This window comes from Dendrobates tinctorius, unplaced genomic scaffold (assembly GCF_039654945.1).
Source record: "Dendrobates tinctorius isolate UK_male_01 unplaced genomic scaffold, ASM3965494v1 ptg000017l, whole genome shotgun sequence".
In the NCBI taxonomy this organism is placed as follows: domain Eukaryota; kingdom Metazoa; phylum Chordata; class Amphibia; order Anura; family Dendrobatidae; genus Dendrobates; species Dendrobates tinctorius.
In genome coordinates, this window is record NW_027361685.1 from 2599729 (window position 1) to 2621198 (window position 21470).

Sequence of the window (21470 nt, forward strand, 5' to 3'; positions counted from 1 at the left end):
AGGATGATAGCATTCTCCAGGGATTACTCTGGACTGTTTCTTGTGGTGGGATGCAGGTCTGGACAGCAGTCGTCATCCTATTAGATAAATAAGAATTAATATATGTGTGTTTATGCTTTAAAGGTAATCTGTCACCCCCCGAGACGTATATGACCCATTAATATTGGCATACAGGTAATAGAAATGTTACGCTAGACCTACCTGTATGCCTCATATTAATGGTCTTGTGGATATATTATGTCTTTATGCTAAAGATCAGCCCAATAACTCATCATAATGCACAATTTTATCTGCTTTGGAGGTGGAAATGGGTCCCCTTACCTCTTGGCCCGTGTGCAATTTCACAATTTGTACCAATAATATGTCCACCCCTGAATAGTACCATAGGAAGGATGACTGCAGCTACAGAGGTGACCGTCTGATAGCCTAGCTCGACTACCCACCTCTCCTGAAGACCCTTTCAGCTTTTTGAGACTTGGGTGGAGGACATCATCTCTGAAAATAGGGTCCCACAGCTGTACCCCATCAGTTTGAGCAGACACTCCTAAATGAGTAAATAGCCTGAGATCAGAAGGGGGCGCATAGCCCCTCACTGTGTCACTGAGGATGATAGCATTCTCCAGGGATTACTCTGGACTGTTTGTGGTGGGATGCAGGTCTGGACGGCTGTCGTCATCATATTATATACACTCACTGGCCACTTTATTAGGTACACCATGCTAGTAACGGGTTGGACCCCCTTTTGTCTTCAGAACTGCCTCAATTCTTCGTGGCAGAGATTCAACAAGGTGCTGGAAGCATTCCTCAGAGATTTTGGACCATATTGACATGATGGCATCACACAGTTGGCGCAGATTTGTCGGCTGCACATCCCTGATGCGAATCTCCCGTTCCACCACATCCCAAAGATGCTCTATTGGATTGAGATCTGGTGACTGAGGAGGCCATTTGAGTACAGTGAACTCATTGTCATGTTCAAGAAACCAATCTGAGATGATTCGAGCTTTATGACATGGCGCATTATCCTGCTGAAAGTAGCCATCAGATGCCTGTTCTTAGCTGAGAGGAGTGGTACCCAGTGTGGTCTTCTGCTGCTGTAACCCATCTGCCTCAAAGTTCGACGCACTGTGCGTTCAGAGATGCTCTTCTGCCTACCTTGGTTGTAACGGGTGGCAATTTGAGTCACTGTTGCCTTTCTATCAGCTCGAACCAGTATGCCCATTCTCCTCTGACCTCTGGCATCAACAAGGCATTTCCGGCCACAGAACTGCCGCTCACTGGATTTTTTTTCTTTTTCGCACCATTCTCTGTAAACCCTAGAGATGGTTGTGCGTGAAAATCCCAGTAGATCAGCAGTTTCTGAAATACTCAGACCAGCCCTTCTGGCACCAACAATCATGCCACGTTCAAAGGCACTCAAATCACCTTTCTTCCCCATACTGATGCTCGGTTTGAACTGCAGGAGATTGTCTTGACCATGTCTACATGCCTAAATGCACTGAGTTGCCGCCATGTGATTGGCTGATTAGAAATTAAGTCTTAACACACAGTTGGACAGGTGTACCTAATAAAGTGGCCAGTGAGTGTATATTAATTCTTATCTATGTGTGTTTATGCTTTAAAGGTAATCTGTCACCCCCGAGACGTATATGACATATTAATTTGTGCATACAGGTAATAGAAATGTTACACTAGACCTACCTGTAAGACTCATATTAATGGTCTTGTTATGGAGAAATGTTACTTTTTTTTAAGTTAATGAGTTCTTCCAGGCAATGCAAGCCCCAGTGCCTGGAAGAACTCATTAACTTAAAAAAAATGTAACATTTCTCCATAACAAGACCCTGCCTTCTCTCTTCATTGTAATACTAACCCCCTCTCATGCACGGCTGTTTTGGCCCTGGAATCCCACTCCTGTGCCCTGCACTCCCCCAGAAATACATATCTCATCCTCCCTTCTATGGGTACTGCACTCAGGGATCTTCTGCACAGGTGCCGGCACCTTCCACTCCAGTAATCTCTGGTGTGCGCGCCGACAAGGTGCATGGCTGAGGCGCAGGATTCTGGGGCTATTACTGGCGCTGATGGGAGGAGGGTAGTATTGTAATGAGGAGAGGGGGCAGGGATTTCTTCCAGGCAGAGAATGCCCCGGAGCCTGGAAGAAATCATTAACGTAAAGACAGAATATAACATTTCTCCACAACAAGACCGTTAATATGAGGCATACAGGTAGGACTAGTAACTATTACCTGTGTGCCCATATTAATAGGTCATATATGACCTTGGGGGGTGACAGTTTCCTTTTAATATAGATTGACTGAATACTTAGATGAAATGGCAACTGTAGGTAGCCAGGAATGGATGCCCGACATCCCATGATCTATGTAGACTAGCTACATACTTCATGTAGGCAGGGACAGGGCCGCCATCAGGGCATTACTGCCCTTACTAGTGTATGGTGCCTGGTGAGCAGAAGCAAAGAGGGGGGGGTCGGACCTGCTTCAGTTCCTTAGATTGTGAGCAATACTCTTTGTTGTTTTTATATTATGTTTCTCTGAACTCACAAAATGACCTTATTTTCATTGTGTTATATGTTATTGTTATATGTGTTGTCTTTGTTTTGTCTCTTTTCTTTGTTTTCTCTTTTGTTATTGGCACTGTAATTTTGCACTTTATGTAATTGACCAAAGGATTTAACTAAATGACTCTTATGAAAATAAGAGTTAGCAAAATATTTAGTGGGAATGTGTTATGAAGCTTTTATGTTTTGGGCATTGTCCACTCTCTAGTTATTATTATTAACCAATGAGTATATTATTATTATTTATTATTATAGCACCATTTATTCCATGGCGCTTTACATGTGAGGAGGGGTATACATAATAAAAACAAGTAGAATAATCTTAAACAATACAAGTCACGACTGGCACAGGAGGAGCGAGGACCCTGCCCGCGAGGGCTCACAATCTACAATTATATGAGATGATTAAAAGGCATTTAGTGCAAAAAATTCCGCATAGCCTATATTTCTATTTCCCATATTCCATATTTGTTGCTGTAATTCAAGAAAGGCCATATTAGGAAGAGCCCTATCATCTCAAACACATTCGTGACCAATAACCAGAACATGGCCAATCCTTTATAGTTAATAAAGTTTTGCAAGAATTGAGTTTAAAGTATGTAACCCCTTAGATCATAAAATAATAAACAGAAATGACTTTTCTAATAGACTGGCACTTCCAGAAGAGATCCCTTATTAGCAGTCACCTTGTTATGATAACAAGCAGGATTACAATGAAAGATAACAGAATCCATCATTCCCAGTAGGTAATGTCACAGCTCACCTCTTCCCCCTTCCTGCACAATGACATCTGCATGTAATGTCACTAAACGTAAGAACATGAATAGAAAACTCTCCCAAGGAAATAGAGTCCTCTATAATGTGTTATGATATATATACACATGTATATGTCCAATATCCATATCTCCAAACAGGCAAGAGAGCAGCTTCCATAAATGTTCAGGAAACAGCATACAATAATCTTCAATCAGAAATACAGATTATATAAAAGATTATAACAATAGGATTTAAATTAGTTTAAAAAATGTATGTGACACATTCCCTTAAAGAAAAATAAATAGAAAATATTCCTAATAAGATGATTGGATATTTTAAGAAACATTTAATAGGTTAGAGTAGAGTGTTAGAGTAGAGTAGGGCCCTGCCAAAAGAGTCTACCTTGTCGTGGTGGCAGGCTTAAAAAATCCGTTGGTCAAAACAAAAGCTGATGGTTATGTATGTGATATGGTTCCATGGGAACAGTTACTGTGTGATTGGTGAGGATGGGGCAGAAGAGTTTTTCCAAGAGTGGGTGGTGGGACTGTGGAAAGTTTGATGGGTATAGGCGGGGCTTGAGTGGAGGCAGAACTGGGGTGGAGCCTGGATGGAGTTTCAAGGGAGCCCAAAAATTTTGCCAGTATGAGGCCCTGAAATTCCTTTTGGCAGCCCTGATCAGGAACATAGCTTACATAATATGTGATAGTTTCATTATCACAATGGTGAGATAATGTGAAAGAAATGATAACTCCATTGTCTTACCCTTGATCTTAGTATCTCTTGGTACATGTATCAGAGATAGAATAACTGTTGTTGCTTTGCGATAGTTCCTTCTCCCATTTTCCTTTATTTTCCCTTGTTTCCCCTTTTTTTTCCTTTTCTTTTCTTTTCTTTTGTTTAACTCTATTTTGTATAATAATTAGCGATGCTGGATGAACCCGGTCGGACGGAGCGCAAAGAGAGGGGAATGTAGATTTACAATCTTCTTTTATTAATGTAGTCCAATGTGATTAGTAAAAGAAGATTTTAAATCTTCATTCCCCTCTCTTTGCGCTCCGTCCGACCGGGTTCATTCAGCATCGCAACCTCCTTCCTCTTTGGAGGCACCCGGCAGGAGCTGCATTGATCTCCCCAGAGAAGGCACGGCTGGCGCTCCTCTGTGACCGTCATTACCTGGATTGTATAATAATTGGGACATTTTCAATAAAAACAATTTGAACAGGATATAGAATATCTGACTGGTAAAAAAATGCTTTTGTGACTCCTTCGTGAGCATCATGTGCTAAAGAAGAGCCACGTCCGGCTGAACCAAGGTGCAGGGTAATGATGGACTTTATCTGGTCACGTCACATTCTTCATGGTGCCCATCAGGAAGTGGCCAGATGCTGTGATTTTTTTTCTCATGCTGAATTAGTATGAGATACAGAGTACAGCTCTGCTCTGCCCCATGGTATAATATTGGGTCTAGCGCGATCTGATGAGACATCGGATAGTTCTCCACCATATCATATAGTTATGTGAACGAACTCTCATTGTAATAAACTAATTTTCCTATAATTTGGAGCAGATGTGATCATGTTGGCTTATTATCCTAAACAGGAGCCTCTGCTCAGGGCGTATTTAGAGTTGGTGCTGCCCTGGGCACTTTTAGTGCTGCCCTCCCATTGATGAGGATGACTAATGCAGACACTGTCGTCAGGGACTTAGGCTACTGTCACATCAGCCTTTTTTGCCATTCGCGGCAGATCCGGCAAATGCTGTACTTGCAGCAACGGAAGAAAACGCGGCGAGCAGTGATTTTTTGTTTCACTGCAAGTTCAAAACCGCAAGTGCAGCACATGTTCATAATTCCCACAGGGAATGAATGAGGCCGAACGCAGTGTGGCCATAAGTGATCCGTTACAGGGCAGAGGCGGAAAAACTGCCGGCAAAAATCGCTGCGGCATCCATCGGACCGGACCGCCCCCGGGTGAGTGTAAGAAAACTTCTTTTTCTCATCTTTCAGGTTAGATTGGGGGTTTATCTGCAGCGTTATAGAATGCTGTAGATAAGCCCCTAAAGGCGGTGGCCGCATCTTAGGCTAGTTTCACACTTGCTTTTTTTTGCAGCGCGTTTTTCCCGCAAAAAAACGCATTGAAAAAACGCATACAAAAGCATACAACTGCTGCGTTTTTTTCAAGCATTTTTATGAGCATGCATGAAAAAAACGCAGCGTTTTTAAGCGTTTGTATGCGTTTTTAGTGCGTTTTTACCGCGTTTGCGTTTTTTTCCAACATTTTTAGGTGGCCCCTCACACTACCCAAACCATGACTTTACTAACCCTAACCCTGACCCTAACCCTAACCCTGACCCTAACCCTAACCCTAACCCTGACCCTAACCCTTAACCAAATCATACTTAACCCTAACCCAAACCCTAAACCCTAACTAACCCTAACCCTAACCCTGACCCTAACCCTAACCCTGACCCTAACCCTAACCCTGACCCTAACCCTGACCCTAACCCTTAACAAAACCATACTTAACCCTAACCCTGACCCTAACCCTGACCCTAACCCTTAACCAAATCATACTTAACCCTAATCCTGACCCTAACCCTGACCCTAACCCTGACCCTAACCCTTAACAAAACCATACTTAACCCTAATCCTGACCCTAACCCTGACCCTAACCCTTAACAAAACCATACTTAACCCTAACCCTGACCCTAACCCTGACCCTAACCCTAACCCTGACCCTGACCCTAACCCTTAACCAAACCATACTTAACCCTAATCCTGACCCTAACCCTGACCCTAATCCTTAACAAAACCATACTTAACCCTAACCCTGACCCTAACCCTAACCCTGACCCTAACCCTAAGCCTGACCCTAACCCTGACCCTAACCCTTAACCAAACCATACTTAACCCTAACCCTGACCCAAACCCCAACCCTAACCCTGGCCCTGACCCTAACCCTAACCCTAAACCCCCTTAACTAACCCTAACTCTAACCCAAACCCCTAAATTCCATGGTTAAAAAAAAAAAACGCTGGTGCAAAAAAACGCATACATAAGCATGCCAATGCGCACATATGCGCACCCATAGGCTATAATGGCCATTTTTAGCGCAAAACGTGCGCATATGTGCGCATGCGCTTTTTTGCAGGGCCAAAAAATGCAACATGCTGCGTCTGGAAAATACCAACGCATACCCCAAAAAAACGCAGCGCATGAAAATCGCATACATGCGCATGGCAGCGCGCAGGTATGCGCACCCATGTTAAATATAGGGGAAAAAACGCATGCGCAGGTTAGCGTTTTTTTCCAGCGCTAAAAAACGCAAATGTGAAACCAGCCTTACAGCGGCAAAACGAGGCGACAGGTTCCCTTCTATAGAGTAATATCAATGAATGAATATTGCTCTTAATATTATGTCACAATACCAGGATCCGGGGATCTTCTGAGGTCACGAGCTCTCTGATGCGATGTCGCTGCCTGTCTCACTGTCTTCCTCTTTGGACACTGCAGTGCGGTGGACAAGAAAGCATTAACTGGTTAACAGCAAGAAGTCTGGTGTCTATGTTCTAACAGAACTAGAAACTCTCCCCATCCCATGTCCAGCAGACATTGGAGGATCACTGGATGGATTTTACTATTCTATTACTTCCCAGTCTCTGAATAAGGCCTTATTCATACCTCCGTGTTTAACCCCTTTCTGCCATGTGACGTACTATCCCGTCCATGTGCCCTGGGACTTAATTCCCAGGGACGGGATAGTACGTCACAGCGATCAGCGGCACCCACGTGGTGAGCGCCGCTGATCGCGGCCGGGTGTCAGCTGATTATCACAGCTGACACCCGGCACAATGTGTCAGGGGTGGTCACGGACCGCCCCCGACACGTTAAACCCCTTACACACTGCGATCAAACACGATCGCGGTGTATCGGGAGTTAAAAGGAAGCATCGGCAGGGAGGGGGCTCCCTCCGTGCTTCCCTGAGCCCCCCACAGCAGCGCAATATGCAGCGCTACTGCGGGGGGCTCCTTCCCTGCAGGTCCCCGAATCCAAGATGGCGACGGGGGGCTTTGGGGGCCTTCAGGGAGCTGGCTTCCTCAGTGCCTGCAAAGCGCAGACATGAGGAAGCCTTCTGCACTGCCTGTGACAGATTTTTTTTGGAAATAATAAAAAAAACAAACATTAAAAGTACACAAGTTTGGTATCGCCGCGTCCATAACGACCTGCCCTATAAAACTGTCCCACTAGTTAACCCCTTTAGCGAACCCCTTAAAAAATAAAAATAAAAAACTAAGCAAAAAATAATGATTTATTATCATACCGCCAAACAAAAAGTGCAATAACGCGCGATCAAAAAGACGCATATAAATATCCATGGTACCGCTGAAAACGTCATCTTGTCCCACAAAAAACGAGCCGCCACACAGCATCATCAGCGAAAAAATAAAGTTATAGCTCGCAGAATAAAGCGATGCAAAAATGATTATTTTTTATATAAAAGTTTTCATTGCATAAAAGCGCCAAAACATAAAAAATGACATAAATGAGGCATCGCTGTAACCGTACTGACCCGAAGAATAAAAGGGCTTTATCAATTTTACCGCAGGCGTAACGGTGTAAACACATGCCGAAAAGAAATTCATGAAACGCTGGTTTTTGTTCATTCTGCGTCACAAAAATTGGAATAAAAAGCGATCAAAAGATGTCACGTTCCCGAAAATGGTACCAATAAAAGCGTCAACTCGTCCCGCAAAAAATAAGACCTCACATGACTCGGTGGGTCAAAATACGGAAAAATTATAGCTCTCAATATGTGGTGATGCAAAAACTTTTTATAATAAAAAGCGTCTTTTAGCGTCTGACAGCCGCCAAACATAAAAACCGCCATAAATAGTAAATCAAACCCCCCGTTATCACCCCCTTAGTTAGGGAAAAATAATAAAATAAAAAAAATGTATGTATTTCCATTTTCCCATTAGGGTTAGAGCTAGGGTTAAGGTTAGGGCTGAGATTAGGGTTAGGGGTGTGTTGGGGTTAGGGTTGGAGTTATAATTGGGGGGTTTCCACTGTTTGGGCACATCAGGTGCTCTCAAAACGCAACATGGCGTCTGATCTCAATTCCAGCCAATTCTGCGTTGAAAAAGTCAAACGGCGCTCCTTCCCTTCCAAGCTCTGCCATGCGCCCAAACAGTGTTTTACCCCCACATATAGGGTATCAGCCTACTCAGGACAAATTACAAAACAACTTTTGGGGTCCAATTTCTCCTGTTACCCTTAGGAAAATAAAAAATTGGGGGCAAAAATATCATTATAAACTTCTGTGAAGCACTTGGGGGTTCAAAGTGCTCACCACACATCTAGATAAGTTCCGTGGGGGGTCTAGTTTCCAAAATGGGGTCACTTGTGGGGAGTTTCAATAGTTTAGGTACATCAGGGGCTCTCCAAACGCACGACACCCGCAGACCAGTCCATCAAAGTCTGTATTCCAAAACGTCACTACTTCCCTCCTGAGCCCCGACGTGTGCCCATACAGTAGTTTACTCCCACATATAAGGTATCAGCGTACTCAGAACAAATTGGACAACAACTTTTGGGGTCCAATTTCTCCTGGTACCCTTGGGAAAATAAAAAAATGGTGACTAAATGATCAGGTTTGTGGAAAAATTACGATTTTTTTCATTTTCTCGCCCGGGCGTTATAAACTTCTGTGAAGCCCTTGGGGGTTCAAAGTGCTCACCACACATCTAGATAAGTTTCTTAGGGGGTCTAGTTTCCAAAATGGGGTCATTTGTGGGGGGGGTTTCCACTGTTTAGGTACATTAGGGGCTCTCCAAATGCAACATGACCCCTGCAGAGCATTCCATCAAAGTCTGCATTCCAAAACGTCACTACTTCCCTTCCGAGCCCCGACGTGTGCCCATACAGTAGTTTTCTCCCATATATGGGGTATCAGCGCACTCAGGACAAATTGGACAACAACTTTTAGGGTCCAATTTCTCCTTGTACCCTTGGGAAAATAAAAAAAATGGGGACTAAAAGATCATGTTTGTGGAAAAAATACGATTTTTTTATTTTCACGCCCGGTCATTATAAACTTCTGTGAAGCACTGGGGGTTCAAAGTTCTCACCACACATCTAGATAAGTTCCTTAGGGGGTCTAGTTTCCAAAATGGGGTCATTTGTGGGGGGTTTCACCGTTTTGGTACATCAGGGGCTTTCCAAACGCGACATGGTGTCCGATCTCAATTTCAGCCAAAAACGTCAAATGGCGCTGCTTCCCTTCCGAGCTCTGCCATGCGCCCAAATAGTGGTTTACCCCCACATGTGGGGTATCAGCGTACTCAGGACAAATTGCACAATAACTTTTAGGGTCCTGTTACCCTTGGAAAAATAAAAATTGGGGGTGAAAAGATTATTTTTGTGGAAAAAATATGATTTTTTTATTGTACGGCTGTACGTTATAAACTTCTGTGAAGCCCTTGGGGGTTCAAAGTTCTCACCACACATCTAGATAAGTTCCTGGGGGGTCTAGTTTCCAAAATAGTGTCATTTGTGGGGGGGGTTTCCACTGTTTTGGTACATCAGGGGTTTTCCAATCGCGACATGGTGTCCGATCTCAATTCCAGCCAAAAAAGTCAAATGGCGCTGCTTACCTTCTGAGCTCTGCCATGCGCCGAAATAGTCATTTACACCCACATATGGGGTATCAGCGTACTCAGGACAAATTGCACAATAACTTTTAGGGTCTTGTTACCCTTAGGAAAATAAAAATTGGGGGTGAAAAGATTATTTTTGTGGAAAAAATATGATTTTTTTATTGTTCCGCTGTACGTTATAAACTTCTGTGAAGCCCTTGTGGGTTCAAAGTTCTCACCACATATCTAGACAAGTTCCTTGGGGGGTCTAGTTTCCAAAATGGGTCACTTGTGGGGGGTTTCCACTGTTTAGGTAATTCAGGGTCTCTCCAAACGTGACATGGCATCCGATCTGAATTCCAGCCAATTTTGCATTGAAAAAGTCAAACGGCGCTCCTTCCCTTCTGAGCTCTGTCATGCGCCGAAACAGTGGTTCCCCCCACATATTAGGTATCAGCGTACTCAGGACAAACTGTACAATAACTTTTGTGTCCAATTTCTCCTGTTACCCTTGGTAAAATAAAAAAAATTGAATCTGAAGTATTTTTTTTGTGAAAAAAAGTTAAATGTTCATTTTTTTAAATATTCAAAAAATTCCTGTGATGCACCTGAAGGGTTAATAAACTACTTGAATGTGGTTTTGAGCACCTTAAGGGGTGCAGTTTTTAGAGTGGTGTCACTTTTGGGTATTTTCTATCACATAGACCCCTCAAAGTGGCTTCAAATGTGATGTGGTCCGTAAAAATAAAATGGTGTTGCAAAAATGAGAAATCGCTGGTCAACTTTTAACCCTTATAACTTCCTAAAAAAAAAAAGTTTTGGTTCCAAAATTGTGCTGATGTAAAGTAAACATGTGGGAAATGTTACTTATTAAGTTTTTTGTGTGCCGTACCTCTGTGATTTAAGGGCATAAAAATTCAAAGTTGGAAAATTGCGAAATTTTAAAAATTTTCGCCAAATTTCCGTTTTTTTCACAAATAACCGCAAGTTAATTGAATGAAATTTTACCACTAACATGAAGTACAATATGTCACGAGAAAACAATGTCAGAATCACCAGGATCCATTGAAGTGTTTCAGAGTTATTACCTCATAAAGTGACAGTGGTCAAAATTGTAAAAATTGGCCTGGTCATGAACGTGCAAACCACCCTTGGGGGTTAAGGGGTTAACTGACCCAATTTAGAAAATAGGCATAAATGGATCAAAGCTAAAGCAGAATTTGACATTTAGCTGGACAGACTAGAAAGAATAAGGGGGAACCAAAAAAACGTCTGAATTTTTAGATACGGTAATAAGGCTGGTTCATTATTGGCTCGCTTGGCAAAAGGTCAAACACCTATGATATTTATAGGTAGCTTGAATGATCACAAAGGTTCACCACAAACAGACCCAAAAATCATAAATGACATCTGGCATAAATACTATAACACATTGTATGAACAAGAACCAGTAGATGGAGAAGAGGGGAAGACATTCCTAGATAGACTATCCCTCCCAACAGTCTCAGAAGGTGAGAAAGATTCAACTCTACAATAAGAAAGGAAGAGATACTAGACACTATTAACTCCCTGAAAAATAGCGAGGCCCCCGGACCAGATGGGCTGCCAGGGGAGTTCTGCAAAACATTAGTAGAAGAGTTTTCTTCTCCACTGGTGGAAGTTTATAATCAAATCCTAAAAGAAAACGTATACCTGCCAATAGGAAATACGGCTAATATTAAAGCACACTACCATGTAAAAGTTTAGGGTCACTTAGAAATTTCCTTATTTTTGAAAGAAAAGCAGTTTTCTCTAATGAAGCTAACATTAAATGATTCAGAAATACACCCTATACATTGTTAATGTGGTAAATGACTATTCTCGCTGCAAACGTCTGGTTTGTAATGCAATATCTTCATAGGTGTATAGAGGCCCATTTCCAACAACCATCACTCCAGTGTTCTTATGGTACTTTGTGTTTGATAACTGTGTAAGAAGGCTAATGGATGGTTAGAATACCCTTGAAAACCCTTATGCAAGTATGTTAGCACAGCTGAAAACAGTTTGGCTGATTAGAGAAGATATAAACCTGACCTTCCTTTGAGCTAGTTGAGAATCTGGAGCATTACATTTGTTGGTTCCATTAAACTCTCAAAATGACCAGAAAAAAAAGAACTTTCATGTGAAACTTGACAGTCTATTCTCGTTCTTAGAAATTAATTCTATATAAGAAATTTCCAAGAAACTGAAGATTTCCTACAACGGTGTGTACTACTCCTAGAGCAAAAACAGGCTTTAACCATAGTAGAAAGAAAAGTAGGAGGCCCCACTGCACAACTGAGTAACAAGTACATTAAAGTCTGTAGTTTGAGAAATCGATGCCTCACAGGTCCTCAACTGGCAGCTTCAATAAATAGTACACGCAAAACGCCAGAGTCAACGTCTACAGTGAAGAGGCGACTCCGGGATGCTGGCCTTCAGGGCAGAGTGGCAAAGAAAAAGCCATATCTGAGACTGGCTAATAGAAAGAAAACATTAATATGGGCACAAGAACACAGACATTGGACAGAACAAGATTGGAAAAAAGTGTTATGGACAGGCAAATCCAAGTGTGAGGTGTTTGTATCACATAGAAGAACATTTGTGAGACGCAGAACAACTGAAAAGATGCTGGAAGTGTGCCTGACGCCATCTGTCAAGCATGGTGGAGGTAATGTGGTCTGGGGTTGCTTTGGTGCTGGTAAAGTGGGAGATTTGCACAAGGTAAAAGGGATTTTGAATAAGGAAGGCTATCACTCCATTTTGCAATGCCATACCCTGTGGACAGCGCTTGATTGTAGCCAATTTCATCCTACAACAGGACAATGACCCAAAGCACACCTCCAAATTATGCAAGAACTATTTAGGGAAGAAGCCGGCAGCTCGTATTCTGTCTGTAATGAAGTGGCCAGCGCAGTCACCAGATCGCAACCCCATTGAGCAGTTGTGGGAGCAGCTTGACCGTATGGTACACATGCCAAAGGTCTGCAATGCTGAAATTGCTGCAAAGGGGCATTCTTTGACGAAAGCAAAGTTTAAAGGAGAAAATTATTATTTCAAATAAAAATCTTTTTTTCGAACCTTGTCAATGTCTGGACGAGATTTTAACCCCTTACAGACCTCTGACGGGATAGTACATCAGCGGTCAGTATCCTCTGCTTTGATGTGGGCTCCGGCGGTGAGCCCACTTCAAAACCTCGACATGTCAGCTGTTATAAACAGGTGACATGTGCCGGCAATAGGCGCGGGCAGAATCAAGATCTGCCTGCGCCTATTAACTAGTTAAATCTCACTGTCAAACACTGACAGCGGGCATTAAACTAGTACTTCCGGCGTCCAGCCGGAAATGAGCGTATCACCAACCCCCGTCATGTGATCGGGGGTCAGCGACGCGTTGCCATGACAATCAGAGGTCTCATAGAGACCTCTATGGTTGTTGCCGTCAGATTGCTATGAGCAATGCTGTGTTACTGCTACATATGGGTAATCTGCTCATCTCCCATATGTAGCAGAGCCGATCAAGTATGGCATGCTTCTACTCTCCCATGGAGGCTATTGAAGCATGCCAAAAATAAGTGTTTAAAAATTAAAGAAAATAAAAAACATAAAAATTAAAATCACCCCTCTTTCGCCCCAATCAAAATAAAACAATAAAAAAAATCAAACCTATAGATATTAGGTATCACTGCATTCAGAATCGCCCGCTCTATCAATAAAAAAAGGATGAACCCGACTGCTAAACGGCGTAGTGAGAAAAAAAATCAAATGACAGAATTACGTTTTTTTTGGTCCCCGTGACATTGCATTAAAATGCAATAACGGGTGATCAAAAGAATGTATCTGCAAAAACGTGGCATCATTAAACCATCAGCCCGGTACGCAAAAAATAAGCCCTCACCAAGCACAAGATCACGAAAAATGGAGACGTTACGGGGCTTGGAAAATTGTGCTTATTTTTTAGCAAATTTTGTATTTTTTTTCACCACTTAGATAAAAGAGAACCTAGACATGTTTGGTGTCTATGAACTCGTAATGACCTGGAGAATCATAATGGCAGGGCAGTTTTATCATTTAGTGAACCTAGCAAAAAGGCCAAGCAAGAAACAAGTGTGGGATGGCACTTTTTTTGCAATTTCACCGCACTTGGAATTTTTTTCCCGGTTTTGAGTACAAGACATGGTAGAAGCAATGGTGTCGTTCAAAAGCACAACTCATCCCGCAAAAAATAACCCTCACACGCCCATACTGACGGAGAAATAAAAAAATTATGGCTCTGGAAATAAGGGGAGCGAAAAACGAAAAAAGCTCCGTTCATTAAAGGGAATCTGTCACCCCATTTCAGCCCTATCAGCTGCGGCCACCGCCATCAGGGGCTTATCCACAGCATTCTGTAATGCATTCTGTAATGCTGTAGATAAGTCCCCGATGTAACTTGAAAGGTAAGAAAAACACGTGAGATTATACTCACCGGGGGGCGGTGGGTGTTGCAGTCCGGTCCAGGGCCTCCCATCTTCATACGATGACGTCCTCCTCCTATCCCTCGGCTCCTGTGCAGGCGTGCTTTATTGGCCCTGTAGAAGGCAGCGCAGAGTACTGCAGTGCGCATGCGCGGGACCTCTGTGACCTTCCCGGCCCCTCGCACTGCAGTACTCTGCTCTGCCCTCAACAGGGCCAATAAAGCACGCCTGCACAGGAGCTGAGGGAGAAGTTAGGAGGAGGACATCATCGTATGAAGATGGGAGACACCCATCGGACCGGACGCCGGGGTGCGTATAATCTCACGTGTTTTTCTTATCTTTAGGTTACATCGGGGGCTTATCTACAGCATTACAGAATGCATTACAGAATGCTGGAGATAAGCCCCTGATGGCGGCGGCCCCAGCTTATAGCGCTAAAATGGGGTGACAGACTCCCTTTAAGGGGTTAAATTCATTTGGTAACTCAATAGATGAATAAAAGTCTTCATGGAAAACACAAAATTGTCTTGGTGACCCCCAAACGGAGCAGTCGTGTATTACACAAGCGACTCCCCTGAGGGTTAATAATCCTCCCTGCCCCCTAGAGGAGCCCCCCAGAGGTGGAGGGGGTAACATGGGGCCACTTGTGGGGTCTCTGCTGTTCTGGTGTCAGCGCTCTTCACACGTCACACGGCGTCCGCCGTCTATCCCCCCACAATGGCGCCCCTTCCCTCCCGAGCCTGTGGGGTATCGGCACTCAGGAGACACGGCGCACTGTGCGGCCTCAGCGCTCCTGTCACCTGTAGGACAATGATACATTGGGGGAAAGTCACATTTCTGTGAGGAAAACAGGAAAATTGTCATTTTTTCCTTCCACATTGCTGAAATTCCTGTCACACTGTCCGAATCCAGAGATTGTCCTGTCAGAAAGGAGAAGACAGGGAGCGAAAGGGTTAATAGGACTCACAGGAGGAACCGGCCCAGAAAGCAGAAGGTGCAGGAGCGTCCGCCACATATATGACTGCTCTGTGCACAGGACCTGTGATGAGGTCACAGGAGGGGAGGAGTCAGGGGTCACATGATCAGGGGCCTCACTGTCTGCCACATATATGGCTGCTCTGTGCAGTGCACAGGACCTGTGGTGACGTCATGGCCATGTGACCAGAAGGGGCGGCGCCTCCTCCTCCATAGAGCAGACGGGAGGAAGCTGTGGCCCCGCCCACACTGTCCAGCATTTCCCATAGGAGAGAAGTGTGGAGAGCGCGCAGCAGAGGAGCGGAGCTGTCAGCGGGGAAGAGCGCGACACAACACACCGAGAAGCGCGGAGGAGGGAGCGGCGACACCCCGCAGAGGACAGAAGGGAGACGGTGTGTGGGGGGGCAGAGGCTGAGCATGGGGGGGGAGCAGAGGCTGAGCATGGGGGGGGAGCAGAGGCTGAGCATGGGAGGGAGCAGAGGCTGAGCATGGGGGGGGGGGAGCAGAGGCTGAGCATGGGGGGGGGGAGCAGAGGCTGAGCATGGGGGGGGGAGCAGAGGCTGAGCATGGGGGGGAGCAGAGGCTGAGCATGGGGGGGGAGCAGAGGCTGAGCATGGGGGGGGGGAGCAGAGGCTGAGCATGGGGGGGAGCAGAGGCTGGGCATGGGGGGGAGCAGAGGCTGAGCATGGGGGGGGGGGGAGCAGAGGCTGAGCATGGGGGGGGGAGCAGAGGCTGAGCATGGGAGGGAGCAGAGGCTGAGCATGGGGGGGGGGGAGCAGAGGCTGAGCATGGGGGGGGAGCAGAGGCTGAGCATGGGGGGGGGGGGAGCAGAGGCTGAGCATGGGGGGGAGCAGAGGCTGAGCATGGGAGGGAGCAGAGGCTGAGCATGGGGGGGGGGGAGCAGAGGCTGAGCATGGGGGGGGAGCAGAGGCTGAGCATGGGGGGGGAGCAGAGGCTGAGCATGGGGGGGGAGCAGAGGCTGAGCATGGGGGGGGAGCAGAGGCTGAGCATGGGGGGGGGGAGCAGAGGCTGAGCATGGGGGGGGGGAGCAGAGGCTGAGCATGGGGGGGGAGCAGAGGCTGAGCATGGGGGGGAGCAGAGGCTGAGCATGGGGGGGAGCAGAGGCTGAGCATGGGGGGGAGCAGAGGCTGAGCATGGGGGGGGGGAGCAGAGGCTGAGCATGGGGGGAGCAGAGGCTGAGCATGGGGGGGAGCAGAGGCTGAGCATGGGGGGGAGCAGAGGCTGAGCATGGGGGGGGGGGAGCAGAGGCTGAGCATGGGGGGGGGGGAGCAGAGGCTGAGCATGGGGGGGGGGAGCAGAGGCTGAGCATGGGGGGGGGGAGCAGAGGCTGAGCATGGGGGGGGGGGGAGCAGAGGCTGAGCATGGGGGGGGGGGAGCAGAGGCTGAGCATGGGGGGGGGGGAGCAGAGGCTGAGCATGGGGGGGGGGGGGAGCAGAGGCTGAGCATGGGGGGAGCAGAGGCTGAGCATGGGGGGGGGGAGCAGAGGCTGAGCATGGGGGGGGGGAGCAGAGGCTGAGCATGGGGGGGGGGAGCAGAGGCTGGGCATGGGGGGGAGCAGAGGCTGGGCATGGGGGGGGAGCAGAGGCTGGGCATGGGGGGGGGAGCAGAGGCTGGGCATGGGGGGGAGCAGAGGCTGAGCATGGGGGGGGGAGCAGAGGCTGGGCATGGGGGGGGGAGCAGAGGCTGGGCATGGGGGGGGGAGCAGAGGCTGGGCATGGGGGGGAGCAGAGGCTGAGCATGGGGGGGGGAGCAGAGGCTGAGCATGGGGGGGGGGAGCAGAGGCTGAGCATGGGGGGGGGGGGGAGCAGAGGCTGAGCATGGGGGGGGGGGGGAGCAGAGGCTGAGCATGGGGGGAGCAGAGGCTGAGCATGGGGGGGGGGGAGCAGAGGCTGAGCATGGGGGGGGGGAGCAGAGGCTGAGCATGGGGGGGGAGCAGAGGCTGAGCATGGGGGGGGGAGCAGAGGCTGAGCATGGGGGGGGGAGCAGAGGCTGAGCATGGGGGGGGGAGCAGAGGCTGAGCATGGGGGGGGGGGGAGCAGAGGCTGAGCATGGGGGGGGGGGGGAGCAGAGGCTGAGCATGGGGGGGGGGGGGAGCAGAGGCTGAGCATGGGGGGAGCAGAGGCTGAGCATGGGGGGGGGGGGGGAGCAGAGGCTGAGCATGGGGGGAGCAGAGGCTGAGCATGGGGGGGGGGAGCAGAGGCTGAGCATGGGGGGGGGGAGCAGAGGCTGAGCATGGGGGGGGGGAGCAGAGGCTGAGCATGGGGGGGGAGCAGAGGCTGGGCATGGGGGGGAGCAGAGGCTGGGCATGGGGGGGGAGCAGAGGCTGGGCATGGGGGGGGAGCAGAGGCTGGGCATGGGGGGGAGCAGAGGCTGAGCATGGGGGGGGGAGCAGAGGCTGGGCATGGGGGGGGAGCAGAGGCTGGGCATGGGGGGGGGGAGCAGAGGCTGGGCATGGGGGGGGGAGCAGAGGCTGGGCATGGGGGGGGGAGCAGAGGCTGGGCATGGGGGGGGGAGCAGAGGCTGGGCATGGGGGGGGGAGCAGAGGCTGAGCATGGGGGGGGGAGCAGAGGCTGGGCATGGGGGGGGGAGCAGAGGCTGGGCATGGGGGGGGGAGCAGAGGCTGGGCATGGGGGGGGAGCAGAGGCTGGGCATGGGGGGGGAGCAGAGGCTGGGCATGGGGGGAGCAGAGGCTGAGCATGGGGGGAGCAGAGGCTGGTGCTTGGGGGGCGGAGCCGGAGCTGGAGTGTGGTGGACGGGAGATAAAACATAACCTTAGTATGTAGGGCTGTGGAGTCGGAGTCGGAGCTCATTTTGGTGGAGTCGGAGTTGGTATAAAATGGACCGATTCCGACTCCTAAAATATATAATAAATTGGGTACAGTAATTCAATGCAGAATGTGCTGAATATTTTTTCATAGGAATTTGGGAAAGTTATGAAATGTCCTATAAATGACTGTTCTATTCCTGATCTAAGGCTACATTCACACACAGCGTTTTTGCTGCGTTTTTTGAGGATACGTTTTTCAGTTGCAAAAGCAGATCAGCTTTTTAAAAACTGCATCACCTGAAAGGTTTTTGAGCTCATAGATAATGTTTTCAATATCAGAGCAGATTTCTAATCTGCTTTTATTTATATATCTGTCTATCCATATCATATCTGTACCAAAAAGAATGAAAGCCGGATAGCACACAGACTAACACTCCTTTTTTTTTTTAGCACCAGTCAGGTCCACCTCATAGCTGCCCAAAAGGACGCCCAGGACAGGCATTGCTCGTCTTCAGTAACATCAACTGATAGTTGGAATAAATAGACTGCATTCACCACCACATCTTCTTAAGGTGCAGGCTTTATTTTCAAGTGTAGGGGTGTGCAGTATGAGGTTCTGCCCCCCCAGGTTTGATCCTGGCTACGCCCATGATGTGGATGTAGCCTGAGGATCTAGGCTTTGTCTTAGCCGAGATAAGTCACAGTATGTGTGTGTGTGTGTGTGTGTATATGTGTATATATATATATATATATATATATATATACACACACAGTACAGACCAAAGGTTTGGACACACCTCAATCAAAGCGTTTTCTTTATTTTCATGACTATGGTTTAATAAGTGAGATTTCTTGCCTTATAAATGGGGTTGGGACCATCAGTTGTGCATAAGTCTGGTGGATACACAGCTGATAGTCCTACTGAATAGACTGTTAGAATTTGTATTATGGCAAGAAAAAAGCAGCTGAGTAAAGAAAAATGAGTGGCCATCATTACTTTAAGAAATGAAGGTCAGTCAGTCCGAAAAATTGGGAAAACTTTGAAAGTGTCCCCATGTGCAGTGGCAAAAACCATCAAGTGCTACAAAGAAACTGGCTCACATGAGGACCGCCCCAGGAAAGGAAGACCAAGAGTCACCTCTGCTGCGGAGGATAAGTTCATCCGAGTCACCAGCCTCAGAAATAAATCGCAGATTAACAGCAGCTCAGATTAGAGACCAGGTCAATGCCACACAGAGTTCTAGCAGCAGACACATCTCTACAACAACTGTTAAGAGGAGACTTTGTGCAGCAGGCCTTCATGGTAAAATAGCTGCTAGGAAACCACTGCTAAGGACAGGCAACAAGCAAAAGAGACTTGTTTGGGCTAAAGAACTCAAGGAATGGACATTAGACCAGTGGAAATCTGTGCTTTGGTCTGATGAGTCCAAATTTGAGATCTTTGGTTCCAACCACCGTGTCTTTGTGCGACGCAGAAAAGGTGAACGGAAGGACTCTACATGCCTGGTTCCCACCGTGAAGCATGGATGAGGAGGTGTGATGGTGTGGGGGTGCTTTGCTGGTGACACTGTTGGGGATTTATTCAAAATTGAAGGCATACTGAACCAGCATGGCCACCACAGCATCTTGCAGTGGCATGCTATTCCATCCGGTTTGTGTTTAGTTGGACCATCATTTATTTTTCAACAGGACAATGACCTCAAACACACCTCCAGGCTGTGTAAGGGCTATTTGACCAAGAAGGAGAGTGATGGGGTGCTACGCCAGATGACCTGGCCTCCACAGTCACCAGACCTGAACCCAATCGAGATGGTTTGGGGTGAGCTGGACCGCAGAGTGAAGGCCAAAGGGCCAACAAGTGCTAAGCATCTCTGGGAACTCCTTCAAGACTGTTGGAAGACCATTTCCAGTGACTACCTCTTGAAGCTCATCAATAGAATGCCAAGAGTGTGCAAAGCAGTAATCAAAGCAAAAGGTGGCTACTTTGAAGAACCTAGAATATAAGACACATTTTCAGTTGTTTCACACTTTTTTGTTAATTATATAATTCCACATGTGTTAATTCATAGCTTTGATGCCTTCAGAGTGAATCTACAATTTTCATAGTCATGAAAATAAAGCAAACTCTTTGAATGAGAAGGTGTGTCCAAACTTTGGTCTGTACAGCCATGGCTAAAAATTTTGAGAATGACACAAATATTAATTTTTACAAAGTCTACTGCTTCATTTTTTCTAATGGCAATTTGCATATACTCCAGAATGTTATAAAGAGTGATCAGCTTAACAGCAATTACTTGCAAAGTCGATATTTGCCTAGAAAATGAACTTTATCCCCCAAAACACATTTCAACATCATTGCAGCCCTGCCTTAAAAGGACCAGCTAACATCATTTCAGTGATTGCTCCATTAACACAGGTGTGGGTGTTGATGAGGACAGGGCTGGAGATCAATCTGTCATGATTAAGTAAGAATGACACCACTGGACACTTTAAAAGGAGGCTGGTGCTTGGCATCATTGTTTCTCTTCTGTTAACCATGGTTATCTCTAAAGAAACACGTGCAGTCATCATTGCACTGCACAAAAATGGCCTAACAGGGAAGAGTATCGCAGCTAGAAAGAATGCACCTCAGTCAACAATCTATCGCATCATCAAGAACTTGAAGGAGAGAGGTTCCCTTGTTGCCAAAAAGGCTCCAGGGCGCCCAAGAAAGACCAGCAAGCGCCAGGACCGTCTCTTAAAAGTGCTTCAGCTGTGGGATCGGACTACCAGCAGTGCAGAGCTTGCTCAGGAATGGCAGCAGGCAGGTGTGAGTGCATCTGCACGCACTGTGAGGCGGAGACTCTTGGAGCAAGGCCTGGTCTCAAGGAGGGCAGCAAAGAAGCCACTTCTCTCCAGAAAAAACATCACGGACAGACTTATATTCTGCAAGAGGTACAGGGAGTGGATTGCTGAAGACTGGGGTAAAGTCATTTTCTCTGATGAATCCCCTTTTCGATTGTTTGGGACATCTGGAAAACGGCTTATTCGGAGAAGACCAGGTGAGCGCTACCACCAGTCTTGTCTCATGCCAACTGTCAAGCATCCTGAAACCATTCATGTGTGGGGTTGCTTCTCAGCCAAGGGAATGGGCTCTCTCTCTCAGTCTTGCCTAAAAACACAGCCATGAATAAAGAATGGTACCAGAATGTCCTCCAAGAGCAACTTCTCCCAACCGTCCAAGAGCAGTTTGGCGATCAACAATGCCTTTTTCAACATGATG

At 46.9% G+C, this 21470-nt stretch overlaps 1 protein-coding gene across 1 annotated transcript in view; it reads left to right on the forward strand.

Annotated features, from left to right (window-relative positions):
• Positions 1-15679: 15679 nt before the first annotated feature.
• LOC141082383 (uncharacterized) overlaps positions 15680-21470 on the forward strand; it is a 121381-nt gene continuing 115590 nt past the window's right edge. The window contains exon 1 of the mRNA XM_073566322.1: positions 15680-15812. The gene's annotated coding sequence lies outside the window, so the exon portion shown is untranslated. The remainder of the gene's footprint in view (positions 15813-21470) is intronic.